The sequence below is a fragment of the Megascapheus bottae genome, unplaced genomic scaffold (genome assembly GCF_031878675.1).
Source record: "Megascapheus bottae isolate mThoBot1 unplaced genomic scaffold, mThoBot2.hap1 HAP1_SCAFFOLD_85, whole genome shotgun sequence".
NCBI lineage: Eukaryota > Metazoa > Chordata > Mammalia > Rodentia > Geomyidae > Megascapheus > Megascapheus bottae.
The window spans coordinates 121109-133672 of record NW_028327789.1 but is presented as its reverse complement, the minus strand read 5'-3'; the positions used below and the strand labels follow the sequence as shown (position 1 = coordinate 133672).

Here is a 12564-nt window from a genome sequence, read left to right as displayed (position 1 = left end):
AGGCCCTCAAGTGCCTTCTGTGTGTCTAGCTCAAGTCCTTCCTCCCTCTCAAGGGCCACCTGCGTGAGCACACTGACAAGGCTGTGGTGCCATCTCCAACATGACTTTTCCAGTTTCTGCCCCTCTCCCACCCTTCCATACCTGGGCCAACTCCTGTGCTACTGTCTCCAAGGCACTCAACATTTATTCCAAGGCCTGAAAACATTTGGACCATACTATAATTTCTTATAAAACACTAACAGTTTATTTTAAAGCCGGAAAACATAGGGATTATACTATACTTTCATATAAAACAACAATATCTAACTTTTTGAAAATGTACACATTGACTGCCCCCTAAGTAACCTGTGATTATTTAGTATTAGAGCTTTGTGTACAAAATCATTTAATTTATAAAAAAATTGATGTCAAAACAAATTTTCTTGCAACTGTATTTATCTTATATCTACGGTACCATTCAAATTCTTTATCATCTTACATGATTTCTTCAAAATCTGTGATCAAGGGTATATATTCAAAAGCATTTTTTATAAATAGAAACAGTGCTTCTGGCAGCCTAAATTAAAAAATGAAATAAAAAGTTTACCAATCAGAATTAATTTCATTACTATGTAGGGAAGGTAATCACCAACGTTTTTGTGCAAACTATGCTAGCCTTTTTTTTTTCTTTTTGCCAGTCCTGGGCTTGAGCTCAGGGCCTGAGCACTGTCCTTGAACTTTCTCAAGGCTAGTGCTCTACCACTTGAGCCTCAGCACCACTTCCAGATTTTTTTCCATGTATGTGGTACCAAGGAATCGAACCCAGGTCTTCGTGCATGCTAGGCAAGCACTCTACCACTAGGCCAAACTCCCGGCCCACCTTTTTTTGGGGGGGAGGGTGGGTTTTTTTCATTAAAGAATTTATTAACATTGATTTTTGCATCATATTTCAAATGTCATGTTCAACAAACAAGTATTCAAGAAAGGAATCTCTATACATAATTACTGGCACTTAGATTTTAGAATATAATTAAAATTAGGCTGAGGGTTTGTATGTCATACAACATTATGTAATAAAACATTATGTCTATAGAGTCATACATTTTTATGTCTATGTAGTTGTGTTTATATTTCTGATACCATGTCTATAGCATTGGGTACAAAATATTGAGTCCTTGCTCTTGTACTCTTTGGATTTTTACATCATATTTCAAATGTCATGTTTAACAAACAAGTATTCAAGAAGAGAATCTCTCTGGGGCCGGGAGTTTGGCCTAGTGCTAAAGTGCTTTCCTAGCATGCATGGAGACCCGGGTTTGATTCCTCGGTCCCACATACATAGAAAAAAGCCAGAAGTGGTGCTGAGGCTCAAGTGGTAGGTAGAGTGCAAGCCTTGATAAAGTCCAAGGACAGTGATCAGGCCCTGAGCTTAAGCCTGGGACTGGCAAGAAAAAAAAAAAAAGAATCTCTATATACAATCACTATGCTAGCCTTTTAAGCTTTAGGAGCATTAACAGCTTAAGAAATGACATAGAGTATGCTGTGATTTTCAAAATCAATGAGTACTTCAAATGCAAAGTGATAATAAAATCGTAAATGATACAATACTACCATGAGACAATAATTAGTGGCACATTATTCAGACAAAGCAAGCAAGCGTTGCTTCTTACACTTTACATGCTTGCTTTCACGTTGCCAGGGACCCTTTAGGAGGACTTAGAGTAACATTCCAATTGTTTTCAGGGTTTGGGTGTAGCTCACTCCCAGAGAGTCTCCATAATGGTCAGAAGGCCTGGAGTTCTTTTCCCAGCACTGAAAAGAAGAAGACACCTGCTTCTAGATGAGTGTCCATATATGTACAGATTTGCAGCCGTCTTTGTGATTGTGCAGAAGGGTTAGTTCATTCACAGTCAAGTGAAAGCACAGCGCACGCACCCAGGCAGCCGTGCTGAGACTCCATATGCTTCGTGCACATTGGTGGGCACATCTGTGATTCCAGCTATGCCTTTCAGACTATCCCACAACACATCCATTTGTCAGCGCGGACAGTGGCGACCTCATCTACTCCACGTCCAGCCCTGGCCGTCTGCGGACGGCACGCGCGTGGTGAGAAGATCGGGTGGCTTCACGGGTCACGGACGCCGCCACAGCGCTGGGATCTGCTCTGCAATAAGGCATCCCGTGAACAGAGGGGACCGACGGGGCTCCACGTCGTGTCGGCCGCGAGCTGACTGCGCAGTGGGTGGAAACACGACCGCGGGGGAGCGCAGGGCCGGGCTGTCACCCGGGCTACGGAGCCGCGCTGGGCGTGCTGGGCCCGGGCTCCCGGCGGCGGCCCAGGAGGCGCGGGCGGGGCTCCGGGCCGGGAGGAGGACCGCAGGCTCGGGTGTGGAGCCGTCTTTACCCGCAGCAGAGAACCCCGGCGAGGGTAGAGGAGCAGCTTTCCCAGCTGCAGACCGAGGGCCGGCACCCACCCGCCACGGAGCCGGGCCACCCAGCTCCACCACCACAGCTCCTCCGCGGGAAGAACGGCCCCGAGTGCCCGCCCCCTGCGCATGCTCAGAGCGGACATCCCGGGTCTGCCCTCCTCATGCTCAGAGCGCCAACGTCCCGGGTCTACCCTGCCCCTGCTCTGAACGCCGACTTCCCGGGTCCGGAGCGCCCTCTGGAGTCCGGGTCCGAGCGGCTGCGGTGGAGCTGCGCACTCGTCGGTGTCGAGGGAGCTCCGCTGGGGGCTCCGCGGGCCAACCTCAGGGAGGAGCGTCCGGGTCCCTGGGTCGGGGAAACCCTGGTTCGGCTCTCTGAACCACACCTCGGATCAGGACGGCAGCAGGTTCAGGATCTCCAGCCCCCAGCTCCCCGGGCTGGAATAGAAATGGCCGCCGGGACCGCGCAGTGCACACGGCGGCCGCCAGAGGGCGCGCCGGCTCGCGCACCTCCTCTCCCCGGACCCACGGCGTGGAACCCAGGCTGAGACCACGTCCTCAGGGTGACTGACGAGCGCACAGACCGCGTGGTTCTGCCCGACTCCGTCCTCATTCCACCTGCACTTCACTTGCACACTCACATCGGCTATTATGACTGCCTCTGCCCACCCTCCCTCTCTGCATCGCTCCACCCCACTTCCCTTGGCACCCTGGCCACCTTGTCATGCTTGTCAGCTCTTCCCAGGAGCTGCTCCTCTGGAACCGTCTCCTGAATATACTGCATGGTCGTTCATGCTTCCTCAAGGCTCCTGTTTTCCATGGACACAGCTGTGGTTCCTGGAGACACATGGCCAGGTGTGCTGGCAGGGCCAGGGCTTCTCTCTGATTGCTACACAAAAAAGGTTAAATGAGAAGTGATTGACACAGCGCAAACTCATGATAAGAGCTACTTCCTTGTGTACACAATTGTGCGGGTCCAAGGTCACTGACCCCACAGTCTGTCCCCAACATCACCTGAGGAATATATGGTCACCTTGGTGAAGCATGACTGACCTACACACTCAAATATAAGCTGTCTCTGGCAAATCTGAAATCCTAATGGTAAAATAATTCCTTCATGAGATGTGGAGATGAAGGATTTGGTATGTTTTTCTATCATTGTTATGCATGTTAAATACAGAAGCAATGATGTTTTCAACTTGCAAAATCCATGAGTCATAGACGCCAATAAAACCTTACTTGGGAATTGTTTTGATTTTTTTTTTGCCAGTCCTGGGCTTGAGCTCAGGGCCTGACCACTGTCCTTGGACTTTCTCAAGGCTAGAGCTCTACCACTTGAGCCTCAGCACCTCTTCCAGCTTTTTTCTATGTATGTGGTACCGAGGAATTGAACCCAGGTCTTCATGCGTGCTAGGCAAGCACTTTAACCACTAGGCCAAACTCTAAACCCTGTTTTGATTTTTTTAAATGTATTTACTTATTGAGATAAGGTCATTTTATCCTAGATTGGAGTCCAAGCTGGTCTTGAACTTGTACATCACACTGGCCTGGTCTCCCTAATATTAGGATTACAGGGGACCTTTTAAATTTTTTTTCTTTTTGCCATTTATAGGGCTCAAACTCTGGTCTTGAGTGCTGTCCCTGAGATCCTTTTTGTTCAAGATAAATGTTCTTCCATTTGAAGTATAACATCACTTCCAGATTTTCCACTGATTACTTGGAAATAAAGAGTCTCAAGAACTAGGCTGGGAGCGTAGCCTAGTGGTAGAGTGCTCAGACAGCATGCTTGAAGCCATGGGTTCGATTCCTAGGTACCTCTTACACACAAAAAAGCTAGAAGTGGTGCTGTGGCTCAAGTGGTAGAGTGCTAGTCTTGAGCAAAATGTGTTCAAGGACAGTGCCCAGGCCCTGGGTTCAAGACCCAAGACTGGCCAAATAAATAAATAAATAAATAAATAAAAGGAATCTGGTGAACTTTTTTTTTTGCCTGGGCTTGTTTCAAACCTTGATCTTCAGATCTCAGCCTCCTTAGTAGCTAGGATTACAGGAGTGAGACACCAGCACCCAGCCTAAAATACGGTTTAGATGGGCACTGAAAAACAGTATGCCAAGCTGTGAGCCAGTGGCTCACACCTATAATGCTTCTCACTCAGGAGACTGAGATCTGATGATTGTGGTTCAAAGCCAGCCATGGCACTAAAGTCAATGGGACTCTTATCTTCAATTAACCAGCAGAAAACTGAAAGTGGCACTGTGGCTCAAGTGGTAGAGTGCTAGACTTGAACTGAAGAGCTCGGGGACAGCACACAGACCCTAAATTCAAGTCCCACAAAACAACAACAACAAAACCCAGTATGCCCTCCTTTGGGATACCTATGGAATTTACACAGTTCAACTAACAATTGAGGGGAGGGAGTGTGGTCTACTGGTTGAGTGATTGCATAGTATGCATGAAGCTGCCGGTTTGATTCTTTTTTTTTTTTTGCCAGTCCTGGGCTTGAGCTCAGGGCCTGAGCACTGTCCTTGGACTTTCTCAAGGCTAGAGCTCCACCACTTGAGCCTCAGCACCACTTCCGGCTTTTTTTTTTTCTATGTATTTGGTACCGAGGAATCGAACCGGGGTCTTCAAGCATGCTAGGCAAGCACTTTAACCACTAGGCCAAACTCCCGGCCTGTGGGTTTGATTCTTTAGTGCCACATACACAGAAAAAGCCAGCGATGATGCTGTGCTGTGACTCTGGTGGAATGCTCAATGCCAGAGTTCAGGCCCTGAATTCAAGCAACAGGACCGGCAAAGATATTTTTTGTCTTTGCCTTTTATTCTCTTCCATGAGCTTTTGGTCAACCTTATTAGATTTTCTCCTTGAGGTTATTTTTTTCTGGTGGTGGGGGGAGGTCATGGGGCTGGAACTCAGCCTGGGCACTATTCTTGAGCTCTTCAGTTCAAGGCAGAGCCAAGCATCGCTTACCGTTTTCTATACTTCTCCTTGAATTTTAAGCACTCATTTCTTTGATAGTTCTTTTACTACCTGAATAATAACTGTGATTTAGTGTCTGAATGCTAGCCTAAAACATAAGGCAATAGAACCAAGCATTAGTGGCTCACACCTATAATCCTAGCTACTCCGGAGGCTGAGATCTGAAGATCCTGGTTCTAAGCCAGCCCGGACAGAAAGTCTCTTATCTCCAGTTAACCATCAGAAAACCAGAAGGGTTGCTGCAGCTCAAGTTGTAGAGCTCTAGCTTTGAGCTAAAGAGCTCAGGGACAGTGCCTGGTCCCAGAGTTCAAGCCCCATGGGTGACACACACACACACACACACACACACACACACACACACACACACACACAAAAAGAAGCATTAAAACTTTCTTTAGGAGTTAGAAAGTTGCATGTGTGAATGTTCATAGGCACTGGGCCATGAAAACTGCTCTTCTCAAAAAGAGGAGAGTTGCAATTTTTCCTTATTTCAAAAAAATTTCTTTATTCCATCAAATTGCAATTTTACCACAGACATTTAATGAAGAATTCTTCTTCCTTTCTAAGGAGGAGACACAGTAAATGAAGAATTTTGCCTCCATTCTAAGTAAGAAAAAAGGGAGGTCAGGAGCATGGCCTAGTGGTAGTATGCTTACCTCACATGCACAAAGCCATGGGTGTGATTTCTCAGTATCATATAGTCAGAAAAAGCTGAAAGCAGCGCTGTGGCTCAAGTGACAGAGCACTAGCCTTAAGCAGTAAGTCTCCAAGGACAGTTCTGAGGCACTGAATTCAGGCCCAAGGACTGACAAAAAAGAAAAAGAAAAAAAAGGGGGGAGGGAATAGACAGAAGATTAAAATGAGTCCTATTTTGGCAACGAAATCTTGAATATTAAGTAACTTTTTTTGTGCCAGTCCTGCGGCTTAAGCTCAGGGCCTGACCACTGACTGTGGGCTTTCTCAAGGCTAGAGTTCTCCACTTGGGCAACAACACAACTTCTAGCTTTTTCTATGTATGTGATACCAAGAAATCAAACGTGGGTCTTCGTGTATGCTCAGGCACTATATCACTAGGCTAAACTCCTGACCTTATTAAGTACCTTTTAAAGGTAGAATATTGTATTTCAACTACAAAGGGGAAAAAATTTGTAGATGATTATTTTTGGTTTACTAATAACGCCATTTGCCAGTAGTCTGAAAATGGTAAAATACCTTGTTTCCATTGTCTTTTATGTTAACACTGATAGTTTAATACTGACTGGCATGTTTTTATTGGTTTTATAAAGGCTTATTTTACTAGCTTTATCTCCCCAGTTAAAAAAATCATACTTTCTTTTGTTGATCACAGGGCTTGACCTCAGGGCCTGGGTGCTGTCCATGAGCTCTTAAACTCTGGAAAAGAAACCGTGTCAGGAAAAGCCTCCACATTATCAGCTGGTGCTACTTGAGGGTGAGGCAGCTGGAGAATTTCCACAAGCCTTTGAAACCTTCCTTGACTCTTCAGACATCAGTAGAAAACTGAGCGGGTCTGCTGAAAAGATGGAAAACAACAGTAGTTGACCAAAGGTTAGGAAAATTTGTGGTGATTTTGAGCCTCTAGCCTTCAGATGGTGCCGGGGCCAACCGGCAGCAAACCAGGGTTCGCAGATTGGGGTTCCTGAAATAGGGGACAAGGACTAGGAAGAAAAAGAAGAGAGACAGACACACTAGGTCCGGGATGTCCGCAGTCCAGGCAAAGACTGACTAGACTGCCGCGTTTATTTTCCCCTCCCCCTTCTTCCCTCCTCTTCTCCCAGGCAACCTCCAGGTGTTACATTCATATGGTAATTCTCAGGTCATTTACATAGAATAGGGCCAGAAAGCAATAAGACAATATAGCCATCGTCTGATGCAAGTCAAGGTACAGTTTGATTCCACTCTGGCTCCCAACATGTCCCCCGTTTTTTATTTTAAAAGAAACACAAGTGCAATTTTTACTCTTTTCTATACCCCTAATTTATCCTGTCGCATTTTCCAAAAATGACTTTGGTCCCTTGGTCCAACGGGGATTTGATGGGCGGAGATTCAACTTCCGTGACCTCTTCAAGCTGACTCAGGGGCGCCGTCTCCACGCTTGACCAGGGACCTTAAGAAGCCTAGCCTGTTTTATCAAGGGGTTGCAAGGATTAGACACCAGGAACAACAATCTACTCCAAACTAGAAATCATACTTGACATTCAACAACTGCACAAACCATCCTTGGCCACAACAGCGCAGCCTACCTAGCACCCGTTTGCAAAGGCTTTTTCTTGATTGTCTGGGGAACTAAATTTCTGCAACCTTAACAATGCTTCAGTTGTCAGATCTAAACAGATTAATAGAGACACAAGCTTCAGATCCACAAACTTTTCCTGAATTTGTGGCTGGTGTCAAAAATAAAAAAAATTCGCTCAATTAGGACTTTAGACTACCCACTATCACAGAAGATTGACAAGTTCCTGCCCAGTTATGAAAGGCACGGGCATTAGTAAGGCATGCTTACAAACTATTCTATGACCTCCCGGCTCTGATTAATTTGAATGGCCAAGCACAAGTGACTCTAAGATCTGACACCAACTCTGCCATCCAAGCAGAGGCTTTCCTGTCCCGGTAGTGTCTCTCCACACAGGGATAAACATCCCATTGGCAATTCACTTTGTTGGTTGCTGGATTTGAACTCAGGGTCTGGGCGCTGTCTCTCAGCTCTCCAGCTCAAGGCTAGCGCCCTGCCACTGTGAGTCCCGAGCTTGGTGCTTGAGTGCTTCCCCCCAGCTTTTCAGCTCAGAGCTATCACTCTGCCACTTCGAGCTCCAAAGCAACTCTGTCCCAGCATCCTGCTGGCAGATTAGACACCACAGTCTCACAGGGACTTTGCTTTGCCCGGGCAGGCTCAAAACTGTGGCTTTCAGATCAATGAGTCTACAAAAGGCCACTTTACTCCAATTAGAAGCAACAAGGTGGTCAATACAGAAATAGTCTCTAAGCATGATCTTACCTGGAACTTGGTGAGGGCCAAACTTACATCTGAATGAGGATCTGCTGTCCTTCTCCATGGGCCTTCTGGAGATTGCTATAAAGTAACTTACAAGAGTAAGCTGAAATAGCAATTAAGCAATTACTTTGGTAGTCCTGATTTTCCTTTTTTCTCTTTCTTTAAACATTTAAGACAATTTCACTTTCAAATATTGTTTAGAAACCCATTTCCAATGTTCTTAAAACTTTTGCTGATACTGGCTTAAACAATCAACACCTTAGCCTTTATTTGCAATTGAAAAACCTTTAAGGGCACAAAGAACTCCTTCTGCCTTCAGGCCCCCTAGGGCTCAAGTCACTCCTCTTGCCTTTTAGAAAAGGGCTTTTTTTTTTTTTTTTTTTTTTTTTTTTTTTTTTTTTGCAGTTTAGATTACTGTCTTAAACTCCAACAACAATTTAAACTCAAATAACAGTTTTTCCCTAATGCAAGAACTATAGACATCAGTGCACCAAAAGTCTAGGTCTGGACTTAGTTTCCTCTTTTTTTTTTTTTTTTTTCACCCAATAGCATGGAGATAAACCTTTAAACATTCCTTTAAAATACTAATCACATTATCCACATTTTACCATCAGATTTGCAAGAAAAGACAGACAGGCAAAATTTCTGACGTTAATGAACAATTTCACATTTAAATCTCTAATACATGTTTCCAAACTTTAACTTAAAGTAATAAATTCCAAATTCCCTAACATCTCTGTGCTAAACAGGATACAATGTTTACAATGTAAACAGTTGTATGCCTTGCAATAAAATGCAGATTTCAGGATCTAGAAAAATATTTACCAGTTTTTCTTTAAGACAATGCAATAATCCTTTGAGACATAGGAAACATTCAAACCTACTAATTTTCTTGAAGTTTAGACTTAGATTTACCCAATTGCTTTTGTGTTTCAAATGAGCTCAACCATTGTTTTATACAGCATGCTGACAATTTAACCTTGAACATGTTCACTCACACCCATTCGTACACACATTCATACTCAAAGATCTTAAAGCGCGCAAAATTAATATCGGCCGTTCATTTTCCGGAAATTTTAGTACCATGAGGGTTTTTTTGTTGTTGTTGTTTTTTGTTGTTTTTGTTGTTGTTGTTTTTGCAAAGCTTATTCTTGGAGGTGACAACCAGGTTTTTTGTTGTTGTTGTTGTTGTTTTTGTTTTTAAACAAAGCTTTCTAACAAGGCAACTTAGCTGAAATTTATTCTTCCAGAGTTTGTTTCTGATATCAGACATATTACTTTTTGCAGATGAAAGTTGGGTGGGAGTCTTAAACCTAGGAGAACTAAGACAAGTCTGTGTCCTGTCACCAAGTGTCTCTAGACTGTCACTTCAGCAGGTTGTAGGAAAAAGGAAACTGAACGAAGCCTGCAGCTGCTTTGTCTGGCCTCTGCTCACCTCAGCTGCAGCGGATTGGGAGGGGCCATACCAGGCCCAGAAATGTTCAAATAAATAACAAGGATGTGTGCTTGAGTACGCACAGAAAAACCATAAGGATCCATACTTAGAAATGGTACCAATTTTAAAGACAAAACTGGACAAGGAAAAATATGTAACACGAACAAGACAAACGGAGACTTTTAAATAATCAGACATTGACATATAACAAGAAAATTGGACTCAATCAGATACACTTAACACAAAAAACATGAGCTCAAATGAATGTTTTCACCAAACAGTTATTTTTAGATTTAGACATGTCTTGCTGGTGGGACTCTCAGGTATGCCTTGATATTGACAAGAAACTCAGAAGGGGAAGGGGGGTCAAGGCGTCCCTTGACCACCCAGGCCTCTATTTTAGGCCCACAGTGCACCCCTTTTTTTTTTTTTTTTTTTTTTAAATAAAATAGAATAAAAAAAATAAAACAAAACACAGACATACAGGGGGTCGGCCGACTTCTACTTACCTCTGGAGGCCTTTGCTTTTCACCTGGGCATCTTTTATAAAAAAGGTTATTAAGAAGAGGGATGGTAAAGACAAAATAATGTCACATATTAAATTGTGTAGAGTCAATGAATATGTTAAAAGGTCCCTACATAATAGTAAAAGGAGGAGAAACACAGCTCATATGAATGTGTGGAACAAGTGGATCAGTAGCAGTCCCAATAGACATGCACAAATAACTCAGGTCCTTTCCACGTCGCAGGATGCACCACTGGAGGGTTGGGGGTGTAGGCCCAGTGAGTCGCTGCTTGGATGGCCACTGTCACTCTCCACGATCCGAACGCAGCGTTCAGGCAGCCAGCGGGCGTCATTTTCTCCTTGTGAAAAAACACATACATGCCCTCGACCCCAGGTTAGAACAGGATCGGGTCCATGCCAAGCACCAGTTAGGGGATCCTTCCACTTTACTAAGGCAAAAGCACGCTGCTCTCTTTTTTCCCAGAATCGCTGAGCAGCAGATAAATTATTTGAATCCAAATTCAAAAAATTTAAAACAAATAAAGCATGATTAAGTATATTCACAGGGGTAGCGGGATACGACTCCCCTTTCTGTATTTTAGCAATTTGATGTTTTAATAATCCATTAGCTCTCTCCACGATGCCTTGGCCTTGAGGATTGTAAGGAATGCCTGTAATATGAGTGATATTATAGGAACGGCAGAAGGATTGAAATGCTCGGCTTGCATAGCCAGGGCCATTATCTGTTTTTATTTGCGAGGGAATCCCCATCACAGCAAAGCATCGAATGCAGTGAGAGATACAATGTTTAGTGGCTTCCCCAGCAAGGGGGGTGGCCAAGATAAAATTAGAATAAGTATCTACAGTAACATGAACATATTTTAATCGGCCAAATGATGGAACATGCGTGACATCCATCTGCCAAATGTGATTAGAAAGCAGTCCTCGTGGGTTTATACCTAAATGGGGGGCTGGTGAAAAAGGGACACAGTTGGGGCAAGTCTTGACTATTTGCCTCGCTGCTTCCCTAGATAATTTGAACTGTCGGCGCAAGGCTCGACTGTTTTGATGGTGGATGGCATGTGACTGCTTAGCAAGTTCAACCTGAGTTAAGTAAACTCTGGTGGCGGAGTCAGTGACCGCATTGCCTTCACTTAAAGGGCCAGGAAGATTAGTGTGAGCTCGAACAAAGCCAAAAAAACAGGGGTGGTTGCGAGAACAAAGCAAAGTTTGTATTTGGCGAAATTGGGTCTGAATATTGGAGTTAGTAGTTCCAATAAAGGGAACAGTTTCTATGACTTGAAGAGCACGGATTACATATTGACTGTCTGAGTATAAGTTAAAGGGCTCGTCTTGTAACAGGACGAGTGCCTGTAAAACAGCCTCTAACTCCACCTCTTGGGCGGAGGAAAAACCTGTAACCCAAGATTGAGTTTTCCCATTAATGGTCAGAGCAGCCGTTCCATTTGAGGATCCATCTGTAAATACCAAAGCGGCAGAGGATAAAGGCGAGGCCTGTACTATGGAAGGAAATAGAAACGTATGACACGCAGCAAATTGGAGAAGTTTGTTAGACGGGTAGTGATGCAAAATTTTTCCCGTATAATTGGCCCAAGCAATGGCCCAAGGATCGCAATGGGCGAATAGCCAATCTTGTTGTTGTAAATTATATGGGACACAGATAAAATGAGGTTCCTGACCTAAATATTTACGGGAATCCACTCGGCACATGTGTATCAGATTAGCTACCAATTCGTAGTAGGGGGTCAGCACTTTGCCGGGTGTTGATGGTAGATAAAGCCATAAAAGTGGGCCATCCTGCCACAATACAGCAGTTGGGGAGTGAGAAGTAGCTAAAATGTAAACTCCCCAGGGTTTAGAATAGTCACAATAGGTCATTTGTTGCTGGGAAATTGCCTTTTCTACAATTTGGATGGCCCTCCTGGCGTCAGGATTTAATTCGCGCAAGGATGTAGGGTTGGTATCTCCTTTTAAGAGATCAAAGAGGGGTTTTAACTCTCCTGTGGAGAGCTTTAGATAAGGCCGAAGCCAATTTATATCTCCTAAGAATTGCTGAAAATCATGAAGAGTTCTTAAGTGTGAAGTTTTTAATTGTATTTTTTGGCTTTTAAAATAGTGTGGGCCTAATATATGGCCTAGATATGTAAAAGGCGGGTGTTCCTGAACCTTTTCAGCTGCTATTACAAGGCCAAAGAGGCTCAGATCCTGCT

The 12564-nt window shown here is 44.2% G+C and overlaps 2 long non-coding RNA genes across 2 annotated transcripts in view; one reads left to right on the top strand and one right to left on the bottom strand.

Annotated features, from left to right (window-relative positions):
* Window positions 1-221: 221 nt before the first annotated feature.
* On the bottom strand, window positions 222-1996 carry LOC150039207 (uncharacterized). Its single transcript, XR_016534481.1, has 2 exons — window positions 1915-1996; window positions 222-1791 (listed from the first exon to the last, which is right to left on the bottom strand). It is a non-coding gene; the product is annotated as an uncharacterized LOC150039207 (long non-coding RNA).
* A 173-nt stretch (window positions 1997-2169) lies between these two features.
* Window positions 2170-12564, top strand: part of LOC150039206 (uncharacterized) — a 34173-nt gene continuing 23778 nt past the window's right edge. The window contains exon 1 of the long non-coding RNA XR_016534482.1: window positions 2170-2217. This is a non-coding gene — a long non-coding RNA (uncharacterized LOC150039206). The remainder of the gene's footprint in view (window positions 2218-12564) is intronic.